Source organism: Pongo abelii, chromosome 5 (assembly GCF_028885655.2).
Source record: "Pongo abelii isolate AG06213 chromosome 5, NHGRI_mPonAbe1-v2.0_pri, whole genome shotgun sequence".
Lineage (NCBI taxonomy): Eukaryota > Metazoa > Chordata > Mammalia > Primates > Hominidae > Pongo > Pongo abelii.
In genome coordinates this window covers 89,422,856-89,443,047 of record NC_071990.2, presented here as the reverse complement: position 1 = coordinate 89,443,047, position 20,192 = coordinate 89,422,856, and the positions used below count along the sequence as shown (strand labels likewise).

The following is a 20,192-nucleotide window of genomic DNA, read 5'->3' as shown; positions in this document are numbered from 1 at the left end:
CAGAGACCGCCCCAGGAAGGGAATGTAATCCATGGCCAGCCCCGGAATTGTTATAAGTGAAGTTTTGGTGCCACAAAAGAAATACCACTCGAATATAAAATTTTATTTTTAATTCTCAGCAAGGCAAGGTACTTCTATAGAAGGGTGTGCCCTTACACATGGAGTAATGGTGAGCGCACACTTGGGCAAGGGAGGGAAAGGGGTTCTTATCCCTGACCATGTGGCCCCTGCTGCTGTGTCCTTCCCCTATTGGTTAGGGTTAGACGGCACAGGCTAAAGTAATTCTGATTGGCTAATTTAAAAAGAGTGACAGGGTGAGTGGTTTGGCGGGAAAAATGGTTATGACAGAGGAGGTAGTGGGAATGAGTCATGGTGGAGCAGGTAATCGGAATGAGTTAGGGTGGAGCAGGTAATCGAAAAAGGTTGCTTTAAGAGGAAGTTAAGTTTAAAAGTAGAAGACGAGGAATTGAACATACTGACATTGATTCTTTGAAAAGAAATTTAGAACTCATGTCTAACAATTCTCAAAAGAGCACGAACTCTATTATGAACTGCACATGTGAGAGACCTAGGTCACGTGCTGCTTATGATCTGAGGTGGGAAAGTTTCATCCCGAAACTATCTCCCCCTTCCCCTGTCTGTAGAAAAATTTTCTTCCATGAAACCAGTGCCTGATGCCAAAAAGGTTGGGGATCACTGTCCTAGATGGTATAACCTACCACACACCTAGGCTATATGGCATAGCCGATTGCTCCTAGGCTACAAATGTGTACAGCATGTTACTATACTAAATATTGTAGACAATTGTAACACAGTTGTATTTACATATTATAACATATCTAAACAAGAAATCATACAGTAAAAATAAGGTACAAAAGATTTTTTAAAATGGTACACCTGTATCAGGCACCTAATAGAACTTGCAGGACTGGAAGTTGCTCTGGGTAAGTCAGTGAGTGGTGAGTGAGTGTGAAGGCCTATGACATTAGTGCATACTTCTGTAGATTTTATAAACTCTGCATACTTCGGCTACACTAAATTTATTTAAAAGTTTTCTGTAACAATAAATTAACCTTAGCTCACTATAACTTTTTTACTTTACAAACTTTTAGGATTTTTTTTTTAACCTTTTGACTCTTTTGTAAAAAGAGTTAGATTAAAACCCAAACACGGCCGAGCGCGATGGCTCACGCCTGTAATCTCATCACTTTGGGAGGCTGAGGCAGGCAGATCACCTGAGCTAGGAGCTTGAGACCAGCCTGGCTAACAAGGTGAAATCCTGTCTCTACTAAAAATACAAAAATTAGCCGGGCATGGTGGGGTGTGCTTGTAATCCCAGCTACTGGGGAGGCTGAGGTAGGAGAATCACTTGAACCTGGGAGGCAGAGGTTGCAATGAGCCCACATTGCACCACTGCACTCCAGCCTGGGTGACAGAGCGAGACTCTGCCTCAAAAAACAAAAAACAAAACCCAAACACATTGTACAACTGTATAAAAATATTTTCTTTCTTGATATCCTTATTCTATAAGCTTTTTTATATTTTCAAAATTTTTAATTTTTAATGTTTTTTAATTTTTTAATTTTACTTTTTTGTTAAAAACTAAGATGTTGCAGGTAGTGACTATCTGGGGCCGGTGACACAGGTGGTAAAGGAATTTATCAAGACAACTGTAGGTAAAGAAAGGTAGATTTATTAGAGAAAGTATGAAAATAATGTTGCAAAGTAGCAATAGGCAGCACAGCAGAGAAGGGGCTGTCTGCAAAGAGGCAGGGGCTGTAGGGAAGTTTTATAGGGTTGTACTGAGGGGGCTACATGGGTCGTTGAGTTCTCAGGTTGTTTGTGATTAGCCATCTGTCAGAAGAATTGTTCATTGTTCTTTCCTGCCTGGGGCTCCTTCCTCATTGTTGCTTACTTATCAGAACTCCACATAAGACACAAACACACACATTAGCCTAGGCTATATAGGGTCAGGATAATCAGTTTCACTGTTTTTCACCTCCACATCGTGTTTGGTTTGGAGGTCTTCAGTGCCAGTAACATGCATGGAACTGAAATCTATGATAACAATGCCATGTTCTGGAATACCTCCTGAAGGACCTGCCTGAGTTAATCTCTAAGTTAACTTTTTGTTGTTGCTGTTAAATAAGTAGAAGGAATACACTCTAAAATAACAATAAAAATACACTATTGTAAATACATAAGCTAGTAACATTTTCATTACTATCAAGTGTTATGTACTGTACATAATTATATATGCTGTACTTTTATACAACTGGCAGCACAGTAGGTTTGTTTATACCAGCATTACCACAAACGTGAATAATGCATTGCACTATGATGTTATGATGTCACTAGACGATAGGAATTTTTCAGCTTCATTATAATCTTATGGGACCACCTTTGATAACCGTATATCATTGTTCCAGACATTGTTATGAGGCTCATGACTACAGTTACTTTTCTTCTCCCACTTTCCTATATGTGAGGGGATTTTTCCTGGATCTTTAATGTGAAAACCTTGTCAAAAGCCTGGAAATAAAACCCGTCATAGTATTAAGGTTGCCCTAAGACTAGGTCACCAGCAACTTTTTACTACCAAGTAATCCATACTCACTTCCAGTAATTTGTCAAAATTATCATGTAAGTGTTCTTACCATTTATTATGACTCCAGCAGCTTTTGTTCAAGATACATTGATCTGTGCTGTTCTTGGCTATGATTCTTTCTCTTCTCCTGTGTCTTTAGATTTTAGGGTGACAGTGTGCCCTGTGATCTGAATTCTCTGATGAGTCTTAGAAAAGTCATATATTTTTGGTTTGTTTAGCTTTTTTTCTTGTTTTAAAGTGGGAATGATGACTTGCACACTCTATTACATGTTGTAGCTGAAAACCAAAGTCTGTGTTCTTAAAATTTGTATATGTTTGTTCTGTATTTCCTAATGATCACCTCTTTAATTGCTTAATGAAAAAATACAAGTGACTAGATGGTAGATCTGAGTTTTACGATAACTTGAATTTACTGTAAACATTTTGCTAATGACATTGGTCTATTTAAATGCAGTCTTAGAATTGTTTTTCCTTGGTATAATCTAGTATGATAGATACTAGGTGATGGAATTCTTGTGAATCCATTTTAAGTATATAATTTAATAAATATTTTTGAGGCATGTGTATGCCAACCTTTGTGCTAGGTGCTTAGGATACAAGGTGGCTTAGACATAGCCAATGTCTTAGTTGTTCCTAAGTCTAATAGAGAGAAAACAAGATTTAAAAAGGTAGCATTGTAGAAATGATAATGATAGAGAACTCCACTTTAGTGTGGAGCAGGAAGCATTAGAGAATATTTACATGAGAGATGAATTTTGAAGGATAAATAGGAATTTATCAGACAGACTTGGTAGGAAGGTATTTCCAGGCAGACTAGAATATGTAAAGGCAATGGAGACTTGAAACAACATGGAGTAATTTGAAGATTGTAGGCAGCTTGTTATTTTTGGACCTTAGACTGTAAGGAAGGTTGTTATAATGAGATATAAACAGTAGGTAGAGGCCAGATCATTCTGAAGAGTTTAGCCATTATCTTTTAGATTTGGGGGATTCAATGAAAGATTTGAGCAGGTAAGGAAAGCAATCAGATTTGTGTACAGTCAAGCTAAGGACATTGTAGAGTGTGGGCTGAAAGCATGATAAAGCAAAGGACAGAGAACAGATGATGAGAACTTGGAAAAAATGTTACTATATATAAAAAAAGAGAGGATGAATTTGGAAGACCAAAAACAAACAAAAAATTAGATTTAGTGATTAGTTGTGAGGGCAAGGAGGAACCCCAGCTTCCTTCTTTAGAGAGGCTGAGATCATCAACCAAAATGTAATAAATATTATAAGAGTAGATTACTAATTTGATTTTTGACAGGAATATATCAGTACAATTGCCCACCAAGTGGTGGAATATATTAATCTGGAATTGAGAGTGTAGTTTGGATTTAAGGTAGGGATTTGGAAGGGATCAATTCATATGTGTTAAAACCATACCAGTGAATTAAATTGCTTAGGATAAATATATAAAATTAGGTACCTTTCTAGATAAAACTCTGGGTAACGCCTATATTTAAGGGGTGTTAGGAGAAGAGCAGCCAATAAAATGCATATATTGAATGGAAACTTCCAAAGAGGGAAAGAGGTTCAGAAGAGAAATGTCTTGGGACCACAAGAGAGGAAAGAAGTAGAGAAGTAATTTTTTAAAATACCATCCAAAGTTTGAACTAACATAAAAAACATGGTTTGACTTCATTATTTGTGTGATGATTTCCTTAACGTTTGCAATTTTTTATACAACAGTTTTTACCACTGCAGAAGCTTTTCTCAGCTAGAACGTGCCTTAACCCTTAATGAATGTTAAATACTCATCATATACTCATTTACCTTTTTTTCCTTATAAATAGTACTTTTGTATTTGTATAAGTGGTAGACCAGATTCCTAATCTGTTCGATAGTACTTTTCTTTAAAAGTGATCAGAAAAATTCTTTTTTTGAAATTATAATTTCATTAATGACATAGCAAATACCATATTCACAACCTGAGAAATTAACATCTCTGGAGCTTTAGGGATCAAATTTAATGAAACAGTAATAAGTACTAGGTAATTAAGGATGATTGGGAGGGTAAGTTTTTTGTCGTTCTTTCTAATTAAGTCCAGGATTTGGATTAGAACACTAGACTTAGGAGAATGTTCCCAGAGAGGTGGTATAATTTGTATGAAAAATTAGAGTCTGACGTGTGTATTGTGGTGTGTGTTTAGGTGAGGGTAAAGGGATTGTGGCTAGAAAATGATAAAAGGCTGAAGACTACAGAAATTTGTTATCATTGTAAAGTTTAGGTAGGGCAGAAAAAATATGTGAAGGTCTTGAAATCTGAAAAGTGTAGATTTAATAATAATTTTATCTCATAGTAACTGTAGCATATTGATAATGCCCAAAGTCTTTAATAGGTAGTGGAAAAGTTTAACTTTTTTACTTAGGATATTCTATCTAATTAATGACACCATTGAATATTAGTAGCATGCACCATTGGAGAATGAATGCTTTGTAATTGAATTCTGACTATAACCAATGCAATGGAAACATGTTAGACTAGGAGTTGAGCTCAACCAAGGTTTTAGTTCTCCTCTAAACCACTAGCCACAGAGTAGGGATGTCTTTTTATTCTTTACTGTGCACCAAATGCCAGCCTGGAGATGCTCAACACTTCTTGGATGATGAAATGAGTAGATGTACTGACAGATGAACCATTAAACACAAATGGCTTTTTGTTTCTTCATATGTAAAGTAAGAAAGATGACAAGGAATTCTGTTAGGTCATCTTTGAATTTCTTACCTATTCTTATGATAATATGTACTTTGGTACAAGTACCCTGAGAACTTCAAATTAAATTCTTTTGAAAGAAATAAAACATTTTGTTAAATACACATCTTTTAAATGCAAATTGAAAAGCAAGTGTCCTTGTATTTCAGAGGCTTTTTAATATAGATAAAATTTAAATTGAGTTCTTTAGCCAAGCTGAATAAATGTACAAGGTAAAAATGCAATCTCTTCATAAGTTTCACAGAGTAAACACCGGAAGTTGCAATAATAAGTATGTAAAGTATTTGTTTTTATTACAAATGTAAAGGATTAGAGGTAGTTTAACATTTGGAATGCAGGTATTAAAGTACTGTAATCAAGTTGGAAGAAGCAGTATAAATCTGAAATTTTCTCAGTAACCAGTTGAATACATTTAGACTAGAGAATGAATCATTTATTTCAGTTCAAAGTTGCAGTGTCTGAACTGAACCACAGAAGGAATAAAAAAGTCCACATTTGTTTAAGAATAGCAGATAACTGAATTCCAAGTGATAGCCTGTGATTTTCGAGGCAGTCAGAAAAGTTTCATGGAAGCTAAGTGAAGGGAAAGCCAAATGTCAACTGTGGCATTCCTTCATTAAGCAAGCATTTATTGATACCTTGCAGTATTCTAGGCAGAGGGATTGAAGAAGGCCAACCATGATGACCTCTCTAAGGCTATTGAATTTGCCAGTAATACACTTGCACTAAGTGGTTCTAGTGAGCCTAAATCTCAAGTCTGCTATTTTCTTAATGCCCATTTTCTTATCCAAATAACTTGTACATTAGGCTTGAAACTGCTTTACTTAGATGTTTATTTTCTATAACTCTAAATATGTATCATTGCTTTTAACCATTTTTATACTATGAAAAGGGATAGCCTTCTGCTGCAATGAGATTTGTGAACGTATATTTTAAAAGAAATATGTCAACTAAACATCTGGTTTTGGACATACTCTGTATCCTCTCTTCCACTAATTTTTAAAGGTTTTCCTCATATAATCTGCTTCTTCACTGTGGTTCATTTATTTTTTTCCTAATTGGAAGATAGCACAAAGAGTTGGCAGCATACATTTCTATGTGACTTTAAGCACATACAGAAATGTTGCAACTTCAGTCTGATTAGGAATAATAATAAAATAATATAAATACAAATAAGAAATAAAATAAATTAGAAAATAAGGGGCTTCAAACCTCTTTAAAGTATTTTTCTTCTGTTATACCCATTTTTTTCTTATATGAACTCATTTTTATGATATAGTCTTGTCATTAGGGCAAATCATAGGCTTCAATTAAAAGATCAGTAGACACCACTTTATTTTTTTTAATTTTTGTCAGCCCCCATCTATTAACATATCCTTCCTTCCATTTCTCCAGCCTAGTGCCTTGTAACAATAGGAGCTCTATAAACAGTACTTTTTTTTTCCTTTCTTTTTTTTTTTTTTGAGAGACAGTCTCACTCTGTTGCCTAGGCCAGAGTGCAGTGGCACAATCTTGGCTCACTATAACCTCCACCTCCTGGGTTCAAGTGATTCTCGTGCCTCACCCTCCTAAGTAGCTAGGATTACAGGCGTGTGCCACTATGCCTGGCTGATTTTTGTGTTTTTAGTAGAGATGAGGTTTCCCCATGTTGGCTAGGCTGGTCTCGAACTCCTGGCCTCAAGTAATCCGCCTGCCTCCCAAAGTGCTAAGATTACAGGCATGAGCCACCACACCTAGCTATAAACAGTACTTAAATGGCGAGTTAGCACTTTCTTGTGAATTTCTGTAATACACTCTATTCTTGCCCTACTCTTTGCCTCCTGGCCAGATTAATTCAGTAGCAGCTACTATTGAAGAGAATTAACCTAGGAGTGAAGTCGAATGGTCTCCTCTTGGTCTTCGCTGATATCTTTGTGGGTGGCTCCCCCACTCAGCCTTCTCTGTTCCTACCCCAGCAGAAGATTGGGACTTCTTTTTGCAGCCTACAGAGGATGGACGTCTAGCTTCACCACCTGGCCTTTGCTGGCAGGGTTGAGGGTGGGCTGCTGGTGGGCTGCTGTTTTTTTCTGTGGTGGTTAGCTAAAGTGGAGTGGTTATTGTCGAAAAGCTTGTCTTGCTAGGCTGCCCGCTTCCTGGATAGAGAGGGCATGCTTTTCTTGGGGCTTTTCTTTTCTGGGTCTCCTCCCATTGGCGTTTTTGGGTTGTTGGTGTCTCCAGTACCCAGTGTGAAATACATGAGACAAAAAGAAAACCCAAAGTATTGATCATCATTTTGTTCCTTGGATCCTGAGCTCCCTTGTCAGACTACCCACCTTCTCTCCATCTTCTGAAAACAGAAGTTTTGCAGGAACATATAATTTAATTTACAAAAGTTATATTATGCATAACCTAAGAAGAGTTGACACTGTAGTTGCTCACTAATTACTTGTTGAATTGAAATAAAAAATAGGTGCTTATTTCTTGAGTTGTTTGTATCCATCTAAGATCTTTGTGATTTGAGAAAGGAAGAGGTGAGTAAAATAAACACCTAAAGCAGTTCTACCAAATTAATTTTCAAATCAACAATTTCTATACCTTTAGTAAACAATTTATAATTTAGAGGAGGAAAGATAAAAAGTATTATATTGAACAATAACCTCAGTCTTTTAGGATTGTTACATGAAATTCATTTTGGATGATCATTTATCTTTTAATTCTTCTAGTGCTGTAGATTAAATGAGCCTGGTGTTGTATTGCTACACTATAGCTCCTTTGTGGAGCCGGTGGAGGCTTTCTATTCTAAACCATAAGTTCTCACTTATTTTGAGGCTGACTCACACCCTGAAAGATAAAGTTTCAAATGAGTCAGGTGATCTTTTCACAAATGCAATTGGAGTGCTCAGTTTACATTTTTTTAAAATTATACTTTAAGTTTTAGGGTACATGTGCACAACGTGCAGGTTAGTTACATATGTATACATGTGCCATGTTGGTGTGCTGCACCCAGTAACTTGTCATTTAACATTAGGTATATCTCCTAATGCTATCCCTCCCTGCTCCCCCCACCCCACAACAGGCCCCGGTATGTGATGTTCCCCTTCCTGTGTCCATGTGTTCTCATTGTTCAGATCCCACCTGTGAGTGAGAACATGCAGTGTTTGGTTTTTTGTCCTTGTGATAGTTGGCTGACAATGATGGTTTCCAGCTTCATCCATGTCCCTACAAAGGACATGAACTCATCATTTTTTATGGCTGCATAGTATTCCATGGTGTATATGTGCCACGTTTTCTTAATCCATTCTATCATTGTTGGACTTTTGGCTTGGTTCCAAGTCTTTGCTATTGTGAATAGTGCCGCAGTAAACATACATGTGCATGTGTCTTTATAGCAGCATGATTTATAATCCTTTGGGTATATACCCAGTAATGGGATGGCTGGGTCAAATGGTATTTCTAGGTCTAGATAGATCCCTGAGGAATCGCCACACTGACTTCCACAATGGTTGAACTAGTTTACAGTCCCACCAACAGTGTAAAAGTGTTCCTATTTCTCCACATCCTCTCTAGTACCTGTTGTTTCCTGACTTTTTAATGATTGCCATTCTAACTGGTGTGAGATGGTATGTCATTGTGGTTTTGATTTGCATTTCTCTGATGGCCAGTGATGATGAGCATTTTTTCATGTGTCTTTTGGCTGCATAAATGTCTTCTTTTGAGAAGTGTCTGTTCATATCCTTTGCCCACTTTTTGATGGGGTTGTTTGTTTTTTTCTTGTAAATTTGTTGGAGTTCATTGTAGATTCTGGATATTAGCCCTTTGTCAGATGAGTAGATTGCAAAAATTTTCTCCCATTCTGTAGGTTGCCTGTTCACTCTGATGGTAGTTTCTTTTGCCGTGCAGAAGCTCTTTAGTTTAATTAGATCCCGTTTGTCAATTTTGGCTTTTGTTGCCATTGCTTTTGGTGTTTTAGACATGAAGTCCTTGCCCATGTGTGTGTCCTGAATGGTATTGCCTAGGTTTTCTTCTAGGGTTTTTATGGTTTCAGGTCTAACATTTAAGTCTTTAATCCATCTTGAATTAATTTTTGCATGAGGTGTAAGGAAGGGATCCAGTTTCAGCTTTCTACATAAGGCTAGCCAGTTTTCCCAGCACCATTTATTAAATAGGGAATCCTTTCCCCATTTCTTGTTTTTGTCAGGTTTGTCAAAGAACAGATGATTGTAGATATGCGGCATTATTTCTGAGGGCTCTGTTCTGTTACATTGGTCTATTTCTCTGTTTTGGTACCAGTGCTATGCTGTTTTGGTTACTGTAGCCTTGTAGCATGGTTTGAAGTCAGGTAGTGTGATGCCTCCAGCGTTGTTCTTTTGGCTTAGGATTGACTTGGCAATGCGGGCTCTTTTTTGGTTCCATATGAACTTTAAAGTAGTTTTTTCCAATTCTGTGAAGAAAGTCATTGGTAGCTTGATGGGGATGGCATTGAATCTGTAAATTACCTTGGGCAGTATGGCCATTTTGACGATATTGATTCTTCCTACCCATGAGCATGGAATGTTCTTCTATTTGTTTGTATCCTCTTTTATTTCATTGAGCAGTGGTTTGTAGTTGTCCTTGAAGAGGTCCTTCACGTCCCTTGTAAGTTGGATTCCTAGGTATTTTATTCTCTTTGAAGCAATTGTGAATGGGATTTGGCTCTCTGTTTGTCTGTTATTGGTGTATAAGAATGCTTGTCTGTTATTGGTGTATAAGAATGCTGTTTGTCTCATGATTTGACTCGCTGTTTGTCTGTTATTGGTGTATAAGAATGCTTGTGATTTTTGCACATTGATTTTGTATCCTGAGACTTTGCTGAAGTTGCCTATCAGCTTAAGGAGATTTTGGGCTGAGACAATGGGGTTTTCTAGATATACAATCATGTCATCTGCAAACAGGGACATTTTGACTTCTTTTCCTAATTGAATACCCTTTATTTCTTTCTCCTGCCTGATTGCCCTGGCCAGAACTTCCAACACTATGTTGAATAGGAGTGGTGAGAGAGGGCATCCCTGTCTTGTGCCGGTTTTCAAAGGGAATGCTTCCAGTTTTTGCCCATTCAGTATGATACTGGCTGTGGGTTTGTCATAGATAGCTCTTATTGTTTTGAGATACGTCTTTTCACAAATGCAATTGGAGTGTTCAGTTTACATTTTTAAAAGTACTTTTAAAAAGTACTTTTACTTTCAGCTTGAGTCACTCTTCCCAGGCTTTATCCAGGTGGCTTAGGTTAGCTAGGGCTGTGTCCCATGATGTACAGTCCCTTTACACAATGTTGGAGATAAAACTTGGCCTCATGTCTTGCTTCATATTCCCACAGCCTCTCAGAGTCCTGTGGACAGTGACTAGGGAGACAAACCATGCAAGCAACATATTTTTTAAAAGGTCAGTTTCAATAATGACTTAATTTTAAGTTATAATTTCATGGAACACTTTCATCACTTTCTGTTTCACAGTATTTTACCCAGTTATTAATTAATCTAAGTAGTGTATCTTTGGGAGGTAAGGCAGTTATTTCCATTTTACAGATGAGGAAATCAAGAAAAGTCATTTAGTTTATGACTTATCCAAGAGCATTCAGTGCATTGAGATTGGAAGTGGAACAACAGACCAAGATTGGAACTCTAAATGTTTTATTTAACCACCGTCCTGTGCTTAGCCCAATAAACCGTGCCCGTAACCAAATTAAATTTATATATCTTTCACAATGAGAGCAAGGGGGAAAAAAAGATTATCCAATTAGAATGTTGTTATAGACATGGTCTGTAAATATCTAATTTTTCAGTCTGATGCATCAAGAATGTTAAATCATTATCATATCTCCTGTTTCATATGTAGCATAATAAAAAGCCCATAATACAAGACAATAATTTTAAAAAAATATTATCTTATTAAGAAATATGGTAGTTATTTGAAAATAAACAATTCAATTTAATTTTTTACAATGTAAAGAAAAATGTGATATGTATATAACAAACAAATATAGTACGTATACTTGTCATTAGATATATTCTATATCTGCACTTTATATATTATACATACACAATGTAAGACACTGAAAATTTGGGATAGGTTTATAAACTATCGATGCTACCATGTGAAAGAATACTGTTGTGTGAAATATTTGGAATTTGGGAACAGGCTTATTTAATTTTCATTTCATCTTTGCCTTCCCCCTTAGTTTAAATTCATTTAAATATTTATCTAAATACAGTGTCAGATTGGGCTGCTATAATAAGAATACCATAGACTGGGTAACTTAAACAACAGATATCTATTTTTCATAGTTTTAGAGGATGGGAAGTCCAAAATTAGGGTGCCAGCATGGTCAGGTTCTGGTGAGGCCCTCCTTCTGGTTTCCATATGGCAGCCTTCTTGTTGTATCCTTACATGGCAGAGAGAGAGGAAGCAAGTGTTATTGAGTCTCGTATAAAGGCATTAATCCCATCATGAGGATTCTACCCTCATGACTTAATTGCATCCCAAAGGCCCCACCACCTCATACCATCTCTTTGAGGGTTAGGGTTTGAACACATGACTTGGGGGAACACAAACATGCAGCCCATAACATATAGATATAGTTTCTTTTTAGAGTAGTTTGTTATATGTTGGGAAAAAGTTACCACTCAAAATTAAGGGCCTGAATTCTAGATTCATCTCTTATTCTGCTTAATATGTTGATTATGGAAGCACATTTGCAGGATTGTCTTTGAGAGTTAGCATCCTGATGTAGCAATTCATTTGTATTGTAACATCATGGAGATTTCTTTTGTGCTTTTTCTTTTTCACACTTTCTCCTATTACTGAGATTCTCTTTTTGCACTCTATTAAAATTCAAGTCAACATCAGATAAAGCTGGGTCATAATGTATTGCTTTTTCAGTCAGCGGCTTCTGTTTTTCACATTGACTATTTTCTTTAAAATGACTCAGTTTGAGGTGATACTAAAGAAGTTTAAAATTAGAGACCATAGCTCAGTTATCTAAGATTAGCAATGCCTGTAATAAAACTAAAGTATTATCAGGCACACCGCCTTGTGCTTACAATCCTAGCATTTTGGGAGTCCAAGGTAGGAGGATCACATGAGGACAGGAATTTGAGGCCAGCCTGGTGGGCAACATGGTGAGACCCTATCTCTACAAAAAATAACCAGAAAATTAGCTGGGCATGGTGATATGTGCCTGTAGTCTTAGCTACTTGGAAGGCTGAGGTGGGAGGATCGCTGGAGTCCAGGAATTCAAAGCTGCAGTGAGCTATGATCACACCACTGCATTCCAGTCTGGATGACAGAGTGGGACTCTATTTTTAAAAAACAACACAACCTATTTATTATACCTTTTATTTCCCAAGTCCAAATTAATTCTTCCTATGTTTGAAGTCCCATAGTATTTGATTATTAGCATTTATTTTATTTTGCCTTACATGAGCTGTTTACTTGATCCTAACAGTGTGTAATAAAGTGTTTTACACTTTGCCTATTCTCAAGTACATGTTTTAGATTAAATTTATCCCCCTAAAGGAAAGATCAACATGTGACCCCTTTCTGATATCTGGTCCTTTGGTGTGGATATATTGATTTTGTTTTTATTCCAGCTTGCTTCTCTTTAGACTATCAAATTATAGATTCATTTTTAGTTTTACTTTCTATTAATAGTGTACTTCACCTAGTTAGATTGTTTTCCCAGTAGTCTTCTAATTTCTCATGGTAAAAATAGATTATCATTTCTCAATTACTTCTAAATATAAATTCCATTCTAATAAATGCCATTTAGATAGATATCCAGTCCAACTATAACAGTGCCTACCACACAGTAGGTGCTCAGAAAATGAGTAAATGGATGAATGAGTGAACTAACAAATGCTTCTTACTGCCTGTCCATTTAATAGTTTATCCGTGTAGGTGTTTATCAGTATGGTTGCTATGTTCATGTATTTGCAGTTGCTAAAAATTCTTAAACAACTTAGCAGTAAAGGCTGACTCTCTGCAAGTGGGCGTGAACATGCTACCTCAAACCTATTAATTTGAGATATAGCAAGTTAATATTATCCAAAGTAGATTGATAGTCTAAGACCCACAAAGCAGAATTGCATGGAATTGTTATATAGATTAAATGAGGTATAATGTGTGTTTGTAAAGGGAGTCTATATAACTGTAAAGTACTACACCAAGGTTAGTTTGGTTAAGAACACTTTTATTAGTATGGAACTAATAATACATGTTATATAATATTACTGAACAGTAACTACATTTCTTAGAATATGCAGTGTACATTTGAGCAAATAGACTGGATTGTATAAATTGTCAAGATTGGAACTAAGCTCTTCAGGAGTATCTAATTCTTGGTAAGGTGTCTTTAGGTGTTCCTAAATAATTGGAGGTTGTAATTATGAGAAAAGTTATAAATGAATAATAACTAAGTATGTACTGTTGACAGATGATTATTGAAAAGCAAATTTCTAGATGTCAGCACTACAATTTAAAAGTGAAGCTTTTTATTTTGAATGAAATATTAGTAGTTTGGGTTTATTTGTACAAAATATTCAAAGACTGGATGTTGAAAGATTAAATTTGTCTCTAGAGATTATTTAAGAACAAGACTAGATTTTCTGTTCATTTGAAATTAGAAATGAAGGAAACAAGTAAAATTGTTTATAGTTGAAAACATATTGTGAATTGGAAAGGATTTCCAGTTCCACTCAAGAAAACATTTAAGTCCATTAGTAATGTCTGGCCTTTTAATTTTAAGCCAAGAACAATTTACTAAGGATAGTCTAACTTTAAAAAAAAATCACTGTAAAATATGTTTCTTGGTTTACAATTTTGAGTGTTTGGAAAGCTATATAATTTTTTTCTTACCTCATACAAAAAGAGAGCATTTATCATTTTTCTATAAAATTTTATTTTTACTGATGTCATTTTGTTATGCTCCTTACATTTGTACAATAGAATAGTACAAAGTACTGTGGTCTTATTATTCAATGGAAATGTGGCCTTTCAGGGATCATTTGCTTTCTAGAACTCTATTTACCAGTAGTTATGAACAGGTTGTGCTTCACTGTTAGGTTGATGTGGTTGCAAGGCAGCATTTTAAAAAGAGAAGAGTGTTAAATATCATGCTTGGAAAAGATCTGAAGGATAATTAAAATCTAATGTCTAATAAATAACCATTTTAATGCAGATATCATTTTTAAATTGTTATGTTTTGTTCCCTTTCTTTTGTATAGTAAGTCCATTAGTCATGATTTCTTTTAAGAACTACTTAAGATTTTAGGCAGATAAAGGCAATTGTCTTAACCGCTAGACAACATATAGTGTATTTAAATACATATGTATGATAAAACCTTACAATTTTAGATCAGACCCTTTTGGAAGTCCAAATGTGGTGTGCACACTGGTTGAGTAGAAATTCACTTTTTTTTTTGTTTGTTTGTTTGAGAGACAGGGACTTGCTATGTTGCCCAGGGATCCTCCAGCCTCAGCTTCTGGAGTAGCTGGGACTATAGGTGCACTCTACTGCACCCAGCTCCAAAGTTCACCTCAGTATTGACTTTGTGGAGCAACTTGCTTAACAAATCAATAATTATACATACATTTCAAAAAATATGTTTAGCCTTGCTAAGGGAAAAACAAAATCTTTCAAAGAATCATTAAGCAATTTCAGTTGCATTTGTTTATATACAATCAATACACTATTTACAGTTTCTAGCATAACTTCTTTGTATATGCTCATTTTTGTAACAGTACAAGGCTGAATGAGGGAAACATATAATAGAGAAATGGCAAGCTGACTGAAAGATATAGTTAAAATAGTTTCTTAATTCTGTTTGTACTTTCCAATATGGTAGCCACTAATGATGTGTAACTGTTGAGCACTTGAAATGTGATTAGAGTGCAATGAGATGTGCTGTAAGTATAAAATAACACACCACATTTTGAAGATTTGATGCAAAAAGAAAGAATGTAAAATATCTCACTAATAACTGACATGTATTGCTATGTTGAAATAATGTTTTAGAACATACAGTTAAATGTATTATTAAAATTCATCTTTTTTAATATGACTTCTATGAAATTTAAAATTATATATGTGCTTGCATTTCTAGATAGCACTATTAAACAGCACTGATCTGTATGATCTTAAACATTACAATACAATTATATATTGGATAACTGCAGCTTTAGCTTGCCTTCTAAAAGGAGTTCAGATGTTGTACCTGTTTTGGCCTCATTTTCCTTCTTTATATTCTTCTCTCTCTCAGCCTCGGTCCAGTTTGAGAGCTGTTAGTGTTCCAGCATAAGATTCTCTTCTTAATCCTCTTTTTTTTTTTTGAAGACTGAGTCTCACTCTGTCACCCAGGCTGGAATGCAGTGGTGCAATCTTGGCTCACTGCAACCTCCTCCTCCCGGGTTCAAACGATTCTCCTGCCTCCGCCTCCTCAGTAGCTGGGATTACAGGCGCGTGCCAGCATGGCTACTTTTTGTATTTTTAGAGACAAGGTTTCACCATGTTGGTCAGACTGGTCTCGAACTCCTGACCTCATGATCCCTCCGCCTCGGCCTCCCAAAGTGCTGGGATTACAGGTGTGAGCCACTGCACCTGGCCAATCCTCATAATATTTTAAGATGATTTCCTCTTCCTTCCTCTAGAGGTCACAGACATTGGAAAGTCACTCCCTAAGTGAATATGAATAATACTATGTGTTTCGAAGAAGTAAAATGTGTGGTCTAGCTACCTTTCAGATTCCCCTTTTCTCTCAGAGGAAGGCTTTTGCCTGCATGGTTGTTTTGTCACAATCTGTAACTTACAGTTCAGATTAAAAAACCCCTTTTCTTACTGGAAAACATGTACAACAACAGGGAAAATAAAAAAATAGCATAAATGCCATTTTTAGAAGGCAGAAAAAAGTCTACAAACCCCAAAGTGCTGCTTAAAGTGATTGAAACCCAGCAGAGCCATGGGTGAAACAGCACTGCCAGGCAGGGAGCTGAGAGGCCAGCGTGGTGACAGATTTCAGAAAGCACCAGCACTAAGGGACTACCTAAAGGCCTGGCACCAGCCCTAAAGACCAAAGGCTGGAGCTGGAGCCACCGTGGTCAAAGCTGAGATCTGGCATTAGGCAATAGCCACTTAGTCAGGGGAAGGAGGAGAGAGAAACAGAAGGTGTAGGAAGGTATCTAGTAGGATCAAACTTCAGCCAGCAAACAGAAATACGTTTTCTGAAGTTAAGGGGTCATCTTGGAGAGTAGGGCTGTTACTCTTGGGACAATGGTCAGTGAGCTAACTAGGCAACCTGGGGGAGCTAAGCTGGCTGCAGAAGCCCTCCTGCACCTAGTGATGCAAAAAACTAATTTGAAAAAGATAGTTTCACACTGTGGCATGGAAAAGAGAGCCCTTGAAGATTGGAAAAGGCTGCCTTTATCCCTCCTTTCCCCAGCCCTTCCCTCTCTGGAGCCTCCTACCTGGTCCAGGAAAATCTAATCTTGACAGCCAACTTTGTAACCATAAGTTACAAAGTGTATTCATATGGCATCAATTCAAACATACTATTAAAACAGAAGAAAAACACATGAGAAAGAAGCATACTGGCAGATGCTCCTTGAAACTGAGTGCACTATTGCTTCTGCTTGTCTACTTAGATCTTGATTTTTTTGGTTTCTTTCATTAAAACATAATATTTTGAAGAGTAGAATCTATTGTTCCAGCACAAAATGTAGTATCTACATCCTAGAAGGCCTTTTGTACTTTAGAGGTCGTGTGGGTAATAGCATTTATCATGATTGGAAAAGGATTGCCATCAGTCTCTCTAGATTAGGAAAAAGTGGTCTCAGAATGGTGGATTTTTTAGTTTGCCTTTTTTGTTTTTTTTTTTTTAATGTTAGGGAAGCTATGAAGTTTACTTATTATTGCCAAATTCACCTACTCAAGGCTACTTTATGCATAGTGTGTGGCATTCACCCATGAGTTTCAGGTAGGGAAACAGGCACTGACATTAAGGATCCCAGACAGTTTGCTACTTTGAAGCATTAAATGGGTAGTTACCTGTTCAATTTTTTTCTGCCTTTTTACTTACGAGACTTTTCATACGTTGAAAGCACAAAGAACCAAGTGTAATAGTGTTCACATCTTTTCTAGATAGCATATTCCTTTCAGGTAAGCCTCAAGACCTGTATACTCCCTCCCCCGCCCCACCCCTCCACTCCCAAAAGAATAAAAACATACTCCAAATTGCATGTGATTTTAGGTGGTTTGAAGATCCTCTAAAGATTCTCCATGGGCCCTAAGTTAATAGCTCCCATTTTAAAGAGTATACTTTTTTTTTCTTCACACAGTGGAATCTTTTGGACTTCTTGTTTCTAGAGGGTCAGTAAGCCAGGCTCTGGATTTCTGATGTCATCTTTTCAGTTAGTTGTTACATTTAAAATTGGGTTTACAATTTACTCATCTTATTGACTGATAAGATAAAATGTAAATGATTATTAGTGTTTTGCTTATAAATTGCTTGACTAATTTTTGCCTACTATCTAAAACATTTGCCAAAATTCCTCAAATAATCGATGCTAAGCTTAATTCATCACTGTTAAGTTTAATTCATCACCTTCTTCCTCTTTAAAGGAATTGACTTCTCTTTGTGTAGTCATATTAACAACAGGTATTTTAATGTCTTCATTGTTTGATGAAGGATTGGCAGACCTAAATATATACCAGTTTGGTATTATTTAGTTTTAAAGTAATGATTCATGTGATCGGTTCTTGCCGGTTTTTAAAGTGTGTATCTAAAACCATTTATGAGTGAATTTTTATGTAGGTAATTTAATTCCAAAAACTATGTCAAGCTAAGTTAAAGAAGTTATAAAACATTTATTTGTGTCTTTTAGACATACAAAGTTGTTTCACTTTATTTTAAGCTTCCTTGATATTTGCTTAAGTTACATTTTTACCTTGTAAAATAGTTGGAAACAAGCATGCCATTTTCAGGTATTATAGTAGAATTCTATTTTGAAAAAGTACTAGTCGAAAGAGTTTTTTTTCTAACTTTCAGATTGCTGCTTGGAACCCTTTAAATTACAGAATCATATTAATGTGCCTATGTTACCTGATATCTGACAAGGAATCTATTAGTGCTTTTCCTTATTTATAGTGCCAGTTCTTTGTATCCCTAAGTTATTTATATAAAATAGATAAATTTACAGTGTCTTTTTTTTCTTCCCACTAGTCATGTGTTTTATCTAATAGTAAAGATTATACCTTGAAAAATAAAATACAGAGGCACCTCTATTTTCTTGTAAAATTTATCTGATCTCAGAGACAACACCTTGCTTTACCTCATTTTACCACCAAATACAGTTATTTCTTTTCTACCAAAAAAAAAGCACTTCAATGCATTGATGACATACTTATCCCATTGATGCACATTCATTCTAAGACTTGTCTCATGATGCTTGCTTGATGCTGCTGATTTGCTCATCTTAATTTTTTCTTAAAGTCATGAGAACAACTTTTGTGTTTTTGGACTCAAGGAATATTGGCAGATTCAGTCTTTGCTTGGCTTCTTAACTGAAGTCTCTTTATTGTTGGGATCTCTTATGGTATTCTACTCATTTCTCTTTCCTTCTCTATTCTCCATTCTTCCTACTCCCTTCCAAATAATTCACATATAATCACATTAGACTCCTGAAACAGAAGTGTTAGTCTTAGAGAGGCTCTTTTACATATCAGCCCCATTTTGAGTATCACCTGCTAGAAAGTGAAAGGAGGCTCTGAGTTTGTGAGTTCCATAATAGTAACAACCAAACTTCAGAAAATGAAGTGGAAAATTTCAGTTTGATCACAGCGATAAATTCACTTTATCTCTGCTGACCATAGTCAGAACATTTGCAAAGTGATGTTTCTTGACTCTTATACCACAGATGACTTCAGATGTGTTAGTACCAGCTAAGGATGTAATACCACAGCATTTAAAAATTTTGCATGAATACCTCTGGTTTCTTTTTCTAAAACTAAATTAAGGAAGAATTTTAGGAAGCTGTTAAGCTTCTTCATTACATATTTCTATTTATGCTTCATCTGTCATCTCATTTATAGGAATCCTTCCTTAAATTTCCTTAAGACCAGGTAATCTTTATCTTGTTCAGATCATGTCAGAACTTTAGCTGTCAGTTTTGGTTTTGCGTATCAAAATATTTTAGGGAAAAGTAATCTACATATAAGTTTGCTTCATATTCTTTCACTAAAAAATCTGTATTACATTTCTCAAGTACATTTTAGACTGACATTATACCACTGGTTAGTTTTTCTGCAAGGAGATATGTATTATTTTTTGTTTGTGTTGCTTTTTCTTATTTATCAGGCAACCAATTGATCACCTGCCATATGTCACGCACTATGCTTAGAGGCTTGGGATTATGATATAAAATGTCTTATGATGACACTTGACAGCTTTTGATAAGAGACTCTTAAAATATGAAACTTTTATGAGTGGTTTCAGTGTTGAGTCGTAGTGCATCTAAAGGAATTCCATAAAACCAGCATTTTAGTGTTAGGGTTGAGAAGTCTTTAGTAATGAGAAGACTACTTTACTACATGGTTCATGTGAGCCTGTAATCAAATTTACCAGTTTTTTTTTTTTAGGTTTCTTCAAACTTGCTGCCCTTTAAGATGATGAGCTCCCAAGAGTGGGGAGCTCTACCTGGTCCAGAGTCTGACATATACTATAAGTAATATATAATATGATTGATTAATGGATGACTCAAATTCTTTGAAGAGGGAGAAGATGGGAAAGAGCCAAGATGAATAGAAGTTTGGCCTAGTTTTCCTCC

At 36.0% G+C, this 20,192-nt stretch overlaps 1 protein-coding gene and 1 non-coding gene across 7 annotated transcripts in view; both read left to right on the top strand.

The window, feature by feature from the left end:
• Positions 1–20,192, top strand: part of RNGTT (RNA guanylyltransferase and 5'-phosphatase) — a 408,235-nt gene that overhangs the window by 239,996 nt on the left and 148,047 nt on the right. The gene's annotated exons all lie outside the window — the stretch shown is intronic.
• Positions 10,562–10,750, top strand: LOC129054351 (small nucleolar RNA SNORA73 family). Its single transcript, XR_002915609.1, has one exon. It is a non-coding gene; the product is annotated as a small nucleolar RNA SNORA73 family (small nucleolar RNA).